The sequence below is a fragment of the Ictalurus punctatus genome, chromosome 3 (genome assembly GCF_001660625.3).
Source record: "Ictalurus punctatus breed USDA103 chromosome 3, Coco_2.0, whole genome shotgun sequence".
NCBI classification, from domain to species: Eukaryota; Metazoa; Chordata; class Actinopteri; order Siluriformes; family Ictaluridae; genus Ictalurus; species Ictalurus punctatus.
The window spans coordinates 29,031,658-29,049,758 of NC_030418.2; the positions used below are offsets into that span (position 1 = coordinate 29,031,658).

Genomic DNA, 18,101 nt, shown 5'->3' on the forward strand with positions numbered 1-18,101 from the left:
CTCCTTGACACTCTGAAAGGTAAATCTGGCTGAAAGCAGCCCTCTGGTTAAACATTATCCAAGATTCATTTAGGTGAAATCAAAAGCCAAGCTTTGTAAACAGACTTATACAAGCTTGAAAGTAATGACCACTGACTTCTACCTGCATGTGAATTATAGTCTATAACGTTTTTTACAAGACAATAAAACAACCGTTTGCTGTGAAAGTGTGAAAATCGATCCACCCGTACAATCAGACAGCAGTGAGAACAGGAGCAGGAAGGTTAGGAGTGGGGAGGGTTGGGGGTTGGGAGTGTTGGGAGCTCTGTTGTTGCAGTGTTTGCATTAATAAGATGAGACAGGCTGACCATCTAGCTTTCCCACACTACTGCACACAGCTATACCACACACACACACACACACACACACACACACACACACACACACACACACACACACACACACACACACACACACACACACACACACACACACACACACAGCACCTTTAGCTTTAAGCCACACCTATGCAGCATACTTAAGATTAAATATAATGCATTATATTCACTTTTAAACACTTTATTAAACCTGTGTTCAGTGCTGGTATGTGAATGGTGCACATTTAATGGACATACATATTTAAAGACTTTTTGTTTCTGAGGACGAAACATTTGTCACTCATCATTAGAAATGTCTGGGTGCCAACTTCCCCCGTCGGACTGAGACAGACTTAAAAATCCAAATGGCAGGTTTTATGTCACCACAAGCAATTAGTCCACAATGATGGACTAAAGTGTAATCCAAAATCAGAGCAATGGGTCAAAACAAAGGGACAAAATACAAACTAGGTGATAGAGCAAAAAATGGCAACATGAAATGTGGAAAAAAACAAATGTGGAGACAAAAACAGACATAGTATTGAAGGCAGAATTGTTCAACAAGACTTAGCAATGAGAGAAAGACAGAAGAATATATACAAAGACTGATTATGGTTGATTGGCAGCAGGTGTGTGTGTGTGTGTGTGTGTGTGTTTGCGTGTGTGTTTGCGTGTGTGTTTGCGTGTGTGTGTGTGTGTGTGTGTGTGTGTGTGTTTGCGTGTGTGTGTGTGTGTGTGTGTGTGTGTGTGTGTGTGTGTGTGTGTGTGTGTGTGTGATGAGCAAGAATGGCTGGTGGGAACCAAGGGAAGGGGAAAAAAAACTTTGACTTGTACTGTTTTGTTGCTGTACCAACTCCTCTCATACAGATGATTGGTCTGATAGTATTCTAAGACCCTGACCTATTTGTAATATCAGTTGCTATGGTTCTGGATGGATAAAGCATTAGTAACAGTAGTACTATTTGGATGATATCTAGCTTCTTTCCTTTAGCTCATACCAATTACAGTTGACCTCCTTGTCTACTAGAGTCTAGAAGTAGGCTGTGTACAATGGAGTTCCATCCATCCATGCATTTTCTATACCACTTATCCTACAGGATCACAGGGAACCTGGAGCCTATCCCAGGGAGCATGGGGCACAAGGCAGGGTACGCCCTGGACAGGGTGCCAATCCATCGCAGGGCACAATTACATACACATTCACACACTACAGACTCTTCTTTGGACTGGGGAGGAAACCGGATTACCCGGAGGAAACCCCTGCAGCACAGGGAGAACGTGCAAACGCCGCACACACAGGGCAGCAGTGGGAATCGAGCCCCCAACCCTGGAGGCGTGAGGCGAACATGCTAATTAAGCCACCGTGCGCCCCACAATGGAGTTGCTTTATTCAAATATTATTTTTATGGTGAGTGAGCATGACAAAACGGTGAGTGGCTCCCTCCAGCTAGTTGAACCATTCTTCAAGCCATGGCATTATCAAGAGTAACTCCCTTGGACAGTTTACAAGGTAAATATGCTACTGGGAATATTTCAGTGGATTTCCCTGGTATTGTGATTTAAAAAGGCACCAACTCACATCAGAAGCATCCACTTTGACTATAAAGGGTGCTCAGGGTGCTTTAGGAGAGGTTGTAAAAGTTGCTTTTGAGTGCTGTAAATGACTTCTCAGCTTTTTTTGTTCCATAGTAAATGACAGGGATGCCCCTGGAGGAGGGTGGTTAGAGGCACTACTAGGTTGCTAAAACACAGCAAACCTATAAAGTGTTGTAGGCTCTTTACATTATTGGGATTAGTCCAGCACCTCACTACAGTGATGGTGAAACAACCAGGAGTGATGTAATCAAGGAAAGTCATTCTCTGATTGTGAAACTCACATTTCCCAGCTTTTACAAACAAACCATGATTCAGGAGTCTCTGGAGCACTGTTGAGGCAAGTAGATGAAAATTTCATAAGTGTAGGCAGTTGGGAAGATGGGGTACCTACCAAACCATATGGCATAACCAAGTATTTATAGTGTCCAGTGTTTGTAACACTGTCCACTTGTCCACCTCCTTAATTCTTACAATGTTGTAGGCATTATGGACACCAAGTCTGATAATAGCAGGCTTCCACAAGTTGTTCACAGGTGTAGTGTACTAGTTGGAGCCTTGGGTGAGGGATTTGGAAGGATAATCCTTATGGCCTGTGTCTCTACCTCTCTCTATAAGGTCAGCATCATGTATCAACTCAATTGCACTGTCACAGGGTGACTGGGGAAGGATGGTGGTCTTGCTGTTACTGTACCCTGCCAAGAGGTCACCATATTGGATGGAATCTTGACTGAAGTCCGGACAAAGGGGCTCCAGGAACCAGAACCAACTGTTCTTTGACCAAGGACTTGATTTTTTAGGGAAGGTGAGACTAGTGTAAAGGAATGGTCAACATTTGCACCAGATCATGGTTGTTGAAATTTCCTGCAGCTCCATAATCGATACGAGAATGCTACTGCAAATACAAACCAACAGAAAGTGCAAGAGCCTGGAGGTGGCACATTGTCTGGGCATGATGCTAGAGTGGATCTTTTCCTTCATCATTATTCTGAAATGTCCTGCTAGATCAAGAAAAGAGGTCAATTTTGTTGCCTCATCATGACAAGCCAACTTGGTGGTGAGATCTGATCCTTTCTGAATGCTAGCAAAAGCGATCTTTCATTCCAGCCACTACTACTAGCCAGTGTACAAAAGTCCAAAGCATACTTATGGCAGAATGTGAGTCCTGAGACAAAAAAAAAGGTAGTTTTAGTTGCACTCCTCAAGGCTCTGGAGGTGGAAAACTCTTGTCATTGATTTAGAAGTCTACTCTGAAATACTATTGTATCCAAAACAGTTTGAGATCCTGCTGTCTCCAATGTGCAATTAAAACTGCTGCCAGAGTGAGATGGACTTAGCAGAGATGCATGCAGGCCAACACTCCAATGGCTGGTTTTATTTAAAGACAAATAGCACCAAACAATAGCTAAAGGTGTTTAGCATCCTGTCAACATCTGTGTTAGAAAACCAGAGCTAAGGGTTACAATTAAGCAATAAGTGATAAGGGAAAAACTGTGAGGAAAAAAAGGCAAAGATCTTACACTGAAAAATTAAATGAGCAGAAAACAGGACTAATAAAGATAATGATAACAAGTCTTAGCAATGAGTAATTAGACGGCACAAATTGGGGCAAATAGATTTTTACACCAGTCAGCCTCGTGTCAGTCAGATGATTCTTTTTGTTTGTTTGTTTTTGGCAAGCAGAAATACCAAATATATTTATGTCAAAAATTGGGGAGCACTTTGTTTATTCTTAAAAGACTTTATTTATTTTTAACTATTATCCACAAGATTAATAATGAAAGCAATTGTATTATTATATAATCGGTTTTGAATCATGCAGTGTTGAACAAATCTTATATTTCTGATTCTTCAAAGTAGTCCTGATGATAACCTTGCACACTTGGAATTCACTGGACCAGCTTTATGAGTTTGTGGTGATGAGCCTAGAAGGTTTTCCATCAGTCTTAAAAATGTTTTCCACACATGCTGAGCACCTGTTAGCTGTTTTTACTGCATGTTGTATATCATCTTCTCTATTTGTGCTTTCTTTTTTTAATTAACATTTCAGGCAACTTTTTTCTCTCTCTTGAAATGAATAAGAAAAGCGGCAGCTTGTCATGTTTCTGAGAAACAACAAATCCTTCCATCCAAGACATTAAAAAATGTTACCTGAAAGACACATCATGTTGACAAGTGGCTAAATAGGAAGTGTTCTACTCTTGGCATAAAGTGAGTATTAAAATAGAATATGTATAGTGCTATCTGGACATGTATTTTTAATCATAAACAAACAAACTCCCACACTATGCAGATACAAGCCAGATATTGTATCTAAATCAATATGTCCAATTAAATTCTATTATTTGTACACTTATTATGCATATTTCAGTCACTAATTGTTAAAAGTATGGATGCTCCTTTAAACTTACTACCTCTGACAGTTTAGTTTCAGTCGTAATTTAACAAAGCTAAGCTAAAATACAAATGTCTCAGGAGCAATTGACTGTTCAAGTTATGTGCATTACATTTGTTTTGGAAGGAACCTGTTTAGATCTCCTTAATCTGAAGCAGGGTTGGACAAGTGTGATATGATAAAGAGGATAAAAGACTGACACACTCTGGAGGAGTTCAGTAGGCCATTTATCTACTGCTGAGAAACTATTAGAAGTATGCGGATAATGTATTTTTCTAACCCTCGCCAGGTTTCAAAATACTCGCCAACTATTATAATGTCTTTCAGAATGATATTCGTTTAAGAAAATTGAGCAAAAGTTTATCAGATTTCTCAGGGAAAGTACAATTAATGCTCACTTACACACTATGCCTACACCTAAGTAGTGTTTGTACTAGACCATTGTGTAATATTTTTTATTGGATAGTCCACTGTAGTCACTAAATAAACAGTCAATAAACCAAAGCAAATCTACAGACTTGCGATGTGAAACCTTTCACGTTGGCTACATGTATTTTATTCCATGTTATACAGTATCCCAGCGGCTTGCTTCCATCAGCCTACATTTCACAGCCTTTTCTCTAATATTTATCTCTTGTGTACTGTGCATCATATATACTATTTGGCCAAAAGTATGTGGGCACCTGACTAATCACACCCTTTTTGAAAATCTCATTTGAGATTTAGTTCCCCTTTGCTGTTATAATAGCTTTCACTACTCTGGGAAGGCTGTCCTCTTGATTTTGGAGCATGGCTATGGGGAGGTGCCCATTCAGCCACAGGAGCATTAGTGAGGTCAGGCAATGAGAAGGCCTTGCACACAGTCAGCATTCCAATTCATCCCAAAGGTGGTGGGGTCATGGTTTAAGTCTTAAGATATTTAATCATAGGTCTCTTGATCAGCTTTGCACATTTGGATCCTGATATATTTGCCCATTATTCTTGGAAAGATTGCTCAAATAGACAGATTGGATGAAGACGAGTTTTGACTGGGCCATTCTAAAACATTCAGGTTTTTGGATTTGAACCACTCCAGTTTAGCTTGTCAATATTTTTAGGATTGTTAAGTTTGCTGCAAGGTGTAACTCTGCCCCAGTCTGAAGTCTCTTGCAAACTGGAATGGGATTTAATCCATTTTGCCCTCATCCCCGACCAGTTTCCCAATCCATGCTTAAAGAGGGTAACTGCAGGGTACTGCATATCATAAGTAAATTATGAATATTAAACATTTTCCCCTGAAACAAGTTCTTCTGCTTTAAGTTTAGAATGTTCCTCTGAGCCTGTCTGTTTAAAAATGCTGCCCAACATCACAAGCAATTTCAAAAGTTCTCTTCACCACAAAGCAACACAAAGAATTTACTATTCATGAGATTGTAAAATAGAGGTACATTTTAGTTTTCTACAATAAAACCAATAGGTTACAAACATTTGCGTTCAACTGTATGTCCTCCAAGTGATTCTTTTGAAGTTTGGAACTGATATAATGTGCAGCTAATGAATTTATTGCTCCCTATTTGCTCTGCATATTGTAGACACTGATTAATATCCCCAGATGGTTTATATCAGAGTAGGAGGCAGGAGCGAGCGAGAGAGAGAGAGAAGAGCAGGGGAGAATTATGTTGCTTTTGGAGGATTGCACAATGTTTGGAGTGAATATAGGGTTTGAAATAAACAACACTTAATTATTTTCAGAGAGTGCTAACATGAAGTTTTGTCTGGAATAAAAGTCTGTGAAACATTCCTCTCCTGAAAATGTACATTGTGGGTTTTAATGATTCCTAATGGTTCATGTAATGCAGTCTGATTCATAACTAGGATAATGTGCAATCTCATAAAAATCTGATAAATAGAGTCTGGCAGCATAGATGTTCACAGAGAGGACTTTTTAGGCAAATATGCACATATGACAGATCCTAACAAATAAATGAACAAGAGAACCCGCTGTTCACTAAATTACAGACTGTATACACTGTCCCCACACAGCTGTGAGACATAGACATTGGAAGCACAATAAAATACACTATAGTGTGTCAAGACATCTAATAGAATGGATCAATAATTTACAACAGTAATATAGCACAGTGTGTATATAATATGTAATGTATAATGATATTTTTTTTTAAAAACTCAACCTTTTGATATTAATAATTTTTTACTTTTTACATATTTAACTTTTTCTTTTTATGTTTTATTATTGTACATACTGTATACTTACCGATCCACCCTCATAGCTGTCTTCAAATGGTAGCATTTTAAGGGGAAAAAAAGAATACTCTCATGGACTTTAAGTTGAGACATACTGAGAACAGGTTTAACGAACAATGCCACGTCTCTGAGAGAAGCAGCAATGCCAGGAGCATAATTCAAGGACTCCATCTAGTGATGAACTTCAGAAGCAAAGATTTTAGTGTATATACAGATGGTGGAGCTCATGCAACAGCATAAAGCCAAATGTTTAAAATAACAACTGGTCTCTGTTTATTTATACAACCCCAATTCCAAAAAAGTTGGGATGCTAATTGTAAATAAAATGTAAATAAATAAATAAATAAATGTAAATAAAAACAGAATGCAAAGATTTGTCAATCTCATAAACCCATGTTATTCACAATAGAACATAGAAAACACATCAAATGTTTAAATTGTGGAAAATGTACCATTTTAAGGAAAAAAAAATATTTTGTATTTGATGGCTGCAACACATCTAAATAGAGTTGGGATGGGGGCAACAAAAGGCTGGAAGAGTAAGTGTGTATCTCTCTAAGATACTAATTCTATACCAAGTCATGTTATTGACCTGTTGCCAATTAACAACCAGCTGTTTCTTTTTAGTAACACTTACTTTTCCAACCTTTTGTTGCACCGTCCCAACTTTTTTTTAGACATGTTGGGCCATATATACACACAGTGCCCTCCACTATGTCACATATCTACCTAAGGGAGGTTTAGGATGGATACAAGTGCAGTAAAAGAGTTTATTAGAGAGATAGGCAGACAAAACCAAAATGGTAATCCAAAGCGTGGTCTAATAACATGCAAAAGTTCAGGTGGTATACACACAGGCATAAACAGGGCAAGACTAGAATCAAAACGAGAAACGGGAAACAAGAAACAAAGAACAACTGTTTGGTAAAGAGATAAACTAAATATTACGCAGGGTGCTATGAGACACGAGGGGTTTAAATGACAAACGTAATCATGGGTTAAACACAGGACAGCTGAAACCAATGATGAGACACAGTCGGAAAACAACCAGTGACCAAACAGGGGCGGAGACAGAACATAATCATAACAAAAGCACGTGTCCAACGTAAACACAGTCAATGTCATTGAAGACCGAAAAGCATACATGCGCTACGGGCTCGTGCACCAGGCTGTGCACTGCTATACACACACACACACACACACATGCATAAAAGTAATGATACAACAAAAAAAACAAGCATGAGTTGCAAGTACCTTACACATAAGCATACCAAGAGGGAGTGAGCTGATGGACTTGATTTTGCAATAATGTTTAGCTATTCTCAAAAATAGCTTGTCTTTTGGGTGTTTTTATTAAGTAACATATTGAGGGAATAATATATATATCAAACTGGATGAGGGAACACTACCTTAAGCTCATCTTGGCACAAACAGAGCTTCTCGTCAAACCTGCCCCTCAATCAAACATAACATCACCGTACAGCTTGGCCCAACTACACTTAAGCCAACCAGGACAGCCAGAAACCTTGGGGTGACTTTCAATGACAACTTGACCTTTACAAACAACATTTCAACAACTGCATGATCTTGTAGGTTCATTGTATACAACATCAAGAAAATCAGACCCTATATCACTGATCAGGCCACACAGTTACTAATCCAGGCACTTGTTATCTCTGAACTATTCAAACGCACTACTATGAGGTCTTCCAGCCAGCTCCATCAAACCCCTTCAGATGATTCAAAATGCAGCAGCACGCCTTGTCTTCAACCAGCCCAAAAGAACCTATGTCATACCCTTCTTCATCTCCCTCCACTGGCTTCCTGTAGTTGCCTGCATCAAATTCAAGGCCTTGATGCTCATGTACAAGACCTTATCTGGAACAGCACCCCCTACCTCAACACTCTCCTTGAGGTTTACGTTCCCTCATGCAATCAGCGATCGGTTAACGACAGACGCCTGGTAGTGCCTACTCAGGGAGGCACGAGGTCCTGTTCCAGAACCTTCAGACTGACTGTCCCTCAGTGGTGGAATGAACAGATTCTGTTACTATCTTCAAAAAATGGCTAAAGAAGCACATCTTCCATGAACAATTAACTAAGCCCTAACTTGTCTCTCTCGTGTCATGATTAGTCTCACCTGTTTTCAGTTTGCCCTTTGATTATTTTGTGTATGTAAGTCCTTGTGTTTCTTTGTCCGTGGTGAAGTATAGTCAGTCAATACCAAGCCTTTGATGCATGAATTGTCTTTCTGCTTTTCTTATTTGCTCTTGTCTGCCCTAGTAAATGTTGTTTGGTCATCATCTGACCCTTGCCTGAACCTTAACTCTGCTGTTGGATAACTTTTCTGTTTTGTTTGCTACATTTAAATAAATCATTGAACACTTGCATCCATACCTGCATCGTGTCAGAATACTTCACCTACAAATGGATGCAGCAGGTGCTCGGGAGTGCCATCACACCAGGTTCACCATGCCAGCACTCGACTCTATCCATTTCCAACAATGTATGCTTATTGACACCCAGCTCCGTATGAGGGTTGTGAATTCCCACCAGATGAATTCCTACTATATTGTCAATTTTATTTTGAAAGCCTGGGGGCAGGGCAGAGGAGCAGTTGTCACAGTTATTTATAATGACAATAGGTGTCACACAAAAACCTAGTCATAAACTCAACACATTTGAAGTTCTTTATACTAACATATATGTCCACAAAAAATAAGTTTTAAATTAAATATAAATAAGGTCAATTATTCTTTACAGACCCCCAGGGCCATATTTTGAATTCCTTTGTGGATTTTATCTTAAACCTGGTTGTGTCTTTAGACAAAGCATTAATTGTCAGAGACTTTGATATTCATTTTGATAACTCAGAAGCCCCTCTGAAAACAGTGGCTGTGTCCATTCAAGATTTACAAGGGGTCAATCAGATCACAATAGGATCTACTTATAATGGTGGTCCCACTCTTTATCTAATACTAATATTCATATTAAATATAGAAACATATAGTCCCATTTTCACAGTCTGAAGCTATCTCAGATCATTATTTCATCTCATTTAAAATGTGTCTTAGTCATAATATATGCACCTTGCCACACTTCCGGCTATGATTGGATCGCCGTCTGACCCTACAGAACGTGATCAGGTGTCGTCTAGCACATATTAATCAGGCAAAACCACATGGATGTGAACACACATATCTCTTTACTTAAAACATTCTCTCCCTCTCCATGCTCCTTGCAGGTCTATATCAACATCTGTTGAACAATTCCCCCTAGAGGATATTTCCCAATTTACAGTACATTTAGAAAACACAACATCTCCCCCAGACTTAGTTATATCCCTACTGTAACTAGACTGTAAGGTAACAAAGGACAAAACTGTAATAAACATCAGTTAAGGGTTTACTGTTACGGGACCCCTTGACTTACTTGGCCACATTCCACCACTAAATAGAACTTTGCATTTTTAACAAAAGTGCAACGCAACTTATAAGTGTGCTTTACTTCAGTTCTGTCTAATAGATGTTTTGTTTCTGTTCTATTATCTTCAACGTTCTCTTCTCCAGTCTTTCTCTAATGACCTAAGTTACATAGTCCTTCAAACACACTGGCTTTTTCCTATCGCGGTGTCTGTCTACCTTACTGTTGACAACGCTGTGCAGTGATGGAGCAAAATTTGACTGTTCTGCAGGAGTGAACTCTCTATGTTGGGGTGCAAGACAAGAAACATGCCAAGTATGTCCATCATTAGTTCATAGCTTTGTGGTCCTTTCTTCTTAGTTATCTGCATAGGATCACTAAACTTTGATCTTCCTTTTAGGACATGCACAGATTTCCTCACTCTTAATAAGTCACCTTCTTTGAACACTGGAATTTTTGCTTTGCGTTTTGTATCCAGGTATGCTTTCATCTTTCGTTATTTTTTTCTCATGTTTTCTCATGGCAGGGTTCACATTCCGTTTAGGAAGAACTGTCAACTGTGTTCTCATTTTCCTGCCAAAGAGGAGTTCAAACGGAGACATCCTCATTGTTGCATGAGGTGTAGCTCTGTACGTATGCAGGACATCCACAATGAATGATGCCCAAGCAACCCTCTCTTTGAAGGCAGTTAAGAATGGTGTCCTTGAGTACCTTATTCCAACTCTCCACAGCTCCAGTTCCTTCAGAGTGGTATATGGAAGTGCAGATGTTTTTGACATCTCACTATTTCAATGAAATGTTGGATAGAAATTGAGGACTATTGTCGGTTGCAAACTCTAATGGATTACCTTTCTGGCTGAAGGGTGTTTTCAGAAAACTGGTGACAGTAGTTGCAGTCACTTGAAGTGCAAATGGTCCACTAACATAATAGCATATCTGCAGCTAGTAGATCCTATCTCAAAGGGACTCATCATATCAATGTCTGTGATTTTATTGAGGATTGGAACTAATTTAACATGGAGTCAGCCTTTGGAATTAACTCATTTCTAATGGTTCATGCCTAAGATCTTATATTCTTATAATCAAATAAAAACAGTTAAACAAAAGCTGACAACATAGTTGTTCACATGGTGTACTTTTTAGATAAACGTGCATGTGTGACAGATCCTAGCAAATAAATGAACAAGAAAATCTGTTGTCTCCTCATTTCAGACTGTACACACACTCCCCACACAGCTGTGAGACACAGATGAACAACAAAACACATGCACTTCAGTGTCGACATCTAATAGAATTGACAAATAACTTGACAAAAATGATCTTAGATAGACATAGAGCACAATATATCTAGAAATATGTTATGTATAATGAAACTGTACTTAGCATTGGTTATTCTAAAATATGCTAAAATTGATAGCAATTGTTTTTTTAAATAATTATTGGTCACACTGTGAACATTTTATTTACTTTTTTCTCTTTGAGTTACATTCTTCTGCATACTGCATACTTACTGATCTACCATCATTGCAGTATATTTTCAAATGTCAGCTGTTTCAGGAAAAAAATAAGACATAACTTTAAAGTGAGAAATATTGAGGACAGACTAATCAATCAATGTAATGTCTCTGCTCTCAGAGGAGCAACACCAGGAGCCAAATTTGAGGACTCCATTTAGTGATGAACTTCAGAAGCAAAGATTAAAAAATATATATCCACATTTAATGATATGCATTTAATGATATACACAATATGGAAGCAAAAAGAAGAACTGTTTTCTTTTACAGCTTATCTGTTGAATTATGATACAGTTGTGTGTGTATTGCCATAAGACACAGCACAAAAAATTAAAAGTTTAATCTTTCAAAAAAAATATTTTGATGATTAATAACAAAAATACAAGCATCATAAAATCAAAGACATCTCTAATTGTAGAAAGGAATCATTGGATCATATGTCCCAGACACATTTTAACATATGTAGTGCCACTAGAAAGTTTGTAAACCTTTTGCATATTTTCTGTTTTTCTGTAAAAACTTGACTTCACTAAACCCTTTAAATTAACTCATACTCCTAGAGGTTCACATACTTTTTCCAACAAAGATATTTAATGTTGGATAATTTCGCTCAATAAATAGATGTAAAACAAAAACAAACAAAAAACTATGTTTGTGTCAATTGTTTAACTGGGTTCTCTTTATCTACTTTTAGGACTGGATTCATTAATTTTAAGACCTGATCTGATTTCAGGTCAAATTTATGCAGAAACACGGAAAATTGTAAAGTGTTCACAAACTTTCTAATGGCACTGTAATGGCAATAGAAAGTAAAAAATATATGCTTTCATTTTTGTTTATGTTTGAGGAGCTGACATCAAAAATTGCTGCACAACAAACTATCCTACATAAAAACAAACAACTACAAAATAGCTGTTGGGTGAACACTGCAAGCCCCAACTAACTATAAGACCTGGATTAAGTGCTAGGCTAAAGCTACTGTAATGTATACATTGGTTTACATTAAAAATGCAATCATACAACAACAAAGAACAGGTCTGGATAGCAATACACAGTATAGTACATTACACACACACACACACACACACACACACACACGCACACACACACACACACACACACACACACAGACACAGGGAGTGAGCTGATGGTCATTTCACATGTTGCATCTCATGATGGTCTTGAGGGACTAATTGCAATATTATGGTGTAACTGCTCCTCTAATTATTATGTACATGTTGGATCCAAGCTACTTGCATGTCTGAAAGTAATCAGAAAAATGTTAAATGTACTCATATTAAGAGTAATGTAAACAAAAAATAATGTGTAATTCCATTTTTATATTTTTACCTTGATCGAAATCTCCTTGCTATTTTGTGCAAAATTCTTTATTATTTTGTTTGTACATGTGATTAATCTTCTTCAGCAGTTCATCCACTTGGGTCTTATTGCTGGTGTCTCTGTTATTGAGTGCATGGTATCTGTTTTTAAGTATTTCCACAAATTTACTGAGATCCTGGTTCTCTTGAATGAAGATTTCAACAGGTTTGCCCTCCAAATTATCCCCTCCAGTGAATAGAATCATTGTGTGTTTTCTGGCATTTTGTCCAAGACAATCTTGTACATGTTTCATGGCTGTCTGGAGTGAAACGTTCCACCCTCAGCACTATAATAATGACATGAGGTCCAGGTAAGCAGTCAGACACAGATTTTGAGATGGCCATCCGGATTTGTTCCAGATTATCATCAAAGCCAGGAGCTCCTATCAGCTTCGGACTCAGTTCAAAGCTAGGGTGAATATAAACTTCATCTCCTCCGATTTCACTTTGTTCACATTTGTCACGAAGAGTTTTGATGCTTGAGGTTTTTCCAACTTTGTTCCTTCCAAGGAATAAAACCCTGATTTGATTTTCAAACACGTGTGTTTCTCTTGAGCATTTTCTATTAGTCATTGCATTATCTTGCTGAGAGATACAAGAAGATAGGTTTTCTTCCTTGTTGTTTATTTTGTCGTTGGAATTCTTCACTGAATTTGGATTTCTTGTCTCTGTCTTTTTCAAATCCTTTAACAGCTCTTCTACTTTCTTATCAGGTCTGCTATCTCTATTGTTCCGGCAGTGGCATCTGTCACCACATTGCTTTAACAGATCACGGAACTCTTTACCTCCTTCCTTAATAAAGTCCTTAAAAGCTTTCCCCTCGAGGTCATCACTGCGTGAAAACAGGATTGTGGTACGATCCAGAAACGAGGAACCAAGCATGCTTTTAAGTTGATAGATTTTAGTCATTTCTTCTTCAGTTTCCATAGAGCCAACACGTATGACCAGGAGAAATGAGTAAGGCCCTTTAAGGCACTGTAGACCCTGTTTTATTTGGGATGTGATTTCATGTTCAGTGAGTGCAGTGCAGTCCCAGCCTGGAGCATCCATTACTGTAGCCTGCCAGCCTTTGATTATCTCTGTAGTTAATTGACATTCACGTGTCACGTGTCCACAAAACACAGATAAACAGTGGATTCAGAAAGTATTCAGACCCCACTATTTGTTGCACACTTTATTCAGTCCAGGATTTCGCGCTTTTGTGATCGCAGAAGTTAATGCAAAATCAAGCAAACTCCGCAATATTCAGAGGATCTGGCCATTTTTCATAATTACAGCAGATTTTCCACAAATTTGGCCCAAGACATGTCATGTGACGTCATCACAACTTCCACAACAAGTCCTCTTCGATTCAAGAGTACAGCTAAAAGGTCTCATTTACCATCAAACATCACTGTGAGAGACTGTGCAAATACAATTACTTGCAATTGCAACTTCGCCAATTCAAGTAGCTTTCTGCAAAAAAAAAAAAAAAGAAAAGAAAAGCACTCTGCAACAAAGAAAAAACTTGCATCACAAATTTTGAAAAAAAAGCAGCAGCAAAATCAAGTATTTTTGGCCACAACAATCCCAGAAAAAAATTCTGTGAAATGCTGTACGGTATGTTTATTTTGTTGTGGATTTGATTATCACCCATAATGATAAAGAGAAAACATGTTTTTAAAGATTTTCAAAAATTAATGAAAAATCAAAAACTTAAATCTCTTATTGTTATGAGCACAGAGACGAGGGGACCCAAATGCAGAACACAGACTCGAGGACTGAAGGTTAACAGGATTTATTGAAGGGTAGTGGAAGCTGGAGTTTGTGGGAATGGAGTATGATAATGTGTAGTCGGGGATGGCTACAGCTACAAATGTTTTTGGATATGTCATTACCAGTTTTGCACACTTGGATTTGGGCAGTTTATCCGATTCTGCCTAACAGATTCTCTCAAGCTCTGTCAGATTTGCATGTCAGAATGTTCGAACCCCAGATCTGACTTAACTAGTCCTCATTGGCTCAGTCTGGTTGGTTGGTTTGTGAGGAGTAGGCCTACAGTATTTTGAAAGTTGGATAATAAATACATTAAATTTAAAACATTACTAATTATTTGTCACAAATTATGTGTTGTTTTGTTTTTTTCTTGCTGAATTTTTGCACTTCTTGGTTTGGTAATGAATACACTTTGGCACTGCAGCTTCTTTGTACACCGGCCTCCTCTGTACCATGTGAAAGAGTGTTCTCTAAGGCAGGGGAAGTACTGTCAAAGAGGAGAAATAAACTCAGGCCCAACACTGTCAAACAGCTCTTATTTCTCAATGAAAATAATTTAAAACTTCTTTGTCACTTTTCTGTTCCTCGGTTACACAAGCACTATCACTGCCAAGTCTCATGAGCAAATTTAATACCCAGATGATCCCATCACACAGTGTGCTTATTCACATTTTAGTCCCACACTTTATATGAATGGATCGTTTTGTCCATGTCAAAATGAATGATTTTCATTCAAAACTTGTTCAATTACAAGTTTTTAAATACCCAGTCATATCCAGACGCTTTTTTAAGGTCTGAAAAAGAGGACACGTCCAGGAAAAAGGGGACGTATGATCACCCTAAGATATGAACCAGTCAAACTATCATTGCTTCAGACCTAAGGCTTGATGAGCATCATTAGATGCCTGAGATTTAGTGTAAATTGAAGTAAATTAAAGAAGAAAAAAAAGTTATATGCTGATATGTGATGTTTGTATGTGAAAGAGAGAAATTGTGCTTTTGTCTTTTGTGTCTTTTTGTTTGCTTTAATCCAATAAATCAGAAAAGATATCTTTAATTGTTTTGGGTATTGACATTACACTCTTAACCTGAGTGTAATCTGCTGTACAATTCAGTGGAAAACTCTCATAAAGCCAGAATTACCTTAAATATGTATTGTATGTACCTGTGCACACACCATTGCCACAGACCTCCACCACCACCAGACCAGTGTCACTTAGGGGCGCCATACACCACGCAGTCATGTATAGTAGTGTTGATTTAATGCGCTCTTCGTTTAACTTTAGACTTTGCAGTTCAAGCTAAAAGGAAAAGCTTATGATAAGTAATATCTTATGGGCATTATCCTTTAGAATATATATATATATATATATATATATATATATATATATATATATATATATATATGTGTGTGTGTGTGTGTGTGTGTGTGTGTGTGTGTGTGTGTGTGTGTGTGTGAAAAACATGCAGGTAAGCTGATTATTTAAGATTATTTGCCCCTAGATGTGAATATGAATATGAATGGTGCCCTGTGATGGACCTCATGACCTCACATCCCTGCTCACAGTCTCGTTATTGCTAATGACACTCACTGGTTTGCAATCAAACTGTTTGTGTTACTTTGTGATGTCTTGTTCCAGCACTGTGTCTGTTGCAAGTCCAAGCTTTAGCTTCTGCCTTATTTGATTAGTGTGACCCTTGCCTGCTGCACATTTTTTTTATTTAGTATTGCCTTGTTTATGCCAACCGCCTGATCATTTGCCTGTCTCATGTTTCTGAGTATTGCCTAGTACTTTTGTTTTGTTTTTTCTTCAGTGGTTTTAATAAATCCAGTACTTGTCTGTCCATGTGTCTGCTGCATAACATAGAAACGCTCAGAATTTCATATTTATTATGGCAAACAGACTAAATATGATGTTGTACTTGTGTAAAAGAAGCAATCCTCTTTAGACCTGCATAGTAGATCAGCTTGTTTTAGTTGGCATGTATTTTTACTCACACAAACCTTTATTAAATCAGGGCATCTGCCTTTTGCGGTATGTCCCAGTATGTGGAGCAAACTGGGAATTTCTCTGAAACATTTTGACTCAGCCACTCCCAGCATAGCTCAGCTGGGTTGAGGTTGTGTGTCTAAGCAGACTCTTACAGACCACACTCCTTTCTCTCCAAGTACCTTAACACAACTTATCACAAATTTTAAAATGTGTGTCTTCTCCATAAAAATTAAACATTACGAAACAAAAAAAGTAAGCTGTACAAAAACATACAGTTCCTTCTGAAAGTACTGGAACAGATCAAAAGATGAATATTTACATCTAGATGTGTTAAACAACTTGGAACATGACACCTTGTGTTTGAACCCACCCACTGTTTAAAGTGATCAAAAATATTGGAACATGTGACTGATACATGTTGTCTGCTGCCCAGGTGTGCCTGTTAAATTGATTGTTTGGATAATTGATAGCTTTGAATGTCTACTCTTGGTTTGAGCACTAGGTTTCACCTGTGAATACTGCATTTGTTGTTAAAAAGGATAAACCAACATGAAGACCAGAGAGCTGTCTTTGAAAGAAAAGCAAGCTGTTTTGAAGCTGAGGAAAAAAAAGAAAATCTGTCAGAGCCATTGCACAAGGATTGGGCATAGCCAATACAACAAAGAAAGAACCTCACTGGTGTACTAACAACCAGACATGGAACAGGTCAGCCAAGGAAAACAACAGCAGTTCATGACAGAAACATTGTGAGAGATGTGAAGAAAAACCCAAAAACAACAGTTAGTGACATCACCAACAACCTTCACAGGGCAGGGGTGAAGGTATTACAATCCACCATTCAAAGAAGACTTCAATTACAGAAATATAGAGGCCATACCACAAGAAAGTCAGATTGGAATTTGCAAAGGAATACAGAGAAGAGCCAGAAATGTTCTGCAACCTAGATTAACCAGTACCAAAGTAGTGGAAATGCCAAACTGTGGAGAAAGGGTGGATCTGCTCATGATCTAAAACATAGATGCTCGTAAGTCAAGCATGGTGGAGGACGTGTCATGGCTTGACTTGCATGGCTGCTTCTGGAATGGGCTCACTAATCTTTATTGGTAATGTAACTCATAATGTTAGCAGCAGAATGAATTCAGAAGTCACAATCTGTCTTCCAGTTTACAAGGAAATGCATCCAATCTAATCCAATCTAATCATTATGCAGCAAGACAAGCTTTTAAAAGCAACACAAAAGAAAAATACAACAATTTGGTGAACTCAATGGGTCACAAGCTTGATACAATTATTGCAAGCAAGGGATATTCAACCAAATATTAAGTGTTATTTTTATTTCATTTTTAATTTAACATCTAGATTAACATATCAGGAAATGAAAGTTGAAATTCTGATCTATGGTCTCATATTCATCTTTTGATTTCAAACCCAATTGTCTTCAATGTATA

At 38.0% G+C, this 18,101-nt stretch overlaps 1 long non-coding RNA gene across 1 annotated transcript; it reads right to left on the bottom strand.

Annotated features, from left to right (window-relative positions):
• Positions 1-11,722: 11,722 nt before the first annotated feature.
• Positions 11,723-13,160, bottom strand: LOC124627110 (uncharacterized). The gene is made up of 2 exons (XR_006981628.2): positions 12,876-13,160; positions 11,723-12,786 (listed from the first exon to the last, which is right to left on the bottom strand). It is a non-coding gene; the product is annotated as an uncharacterized LOC124627110 (long non-coding RNA).
• Between the last annotated feature and the right edge of the window lie 4,941 nt (positions 13,161-18,101).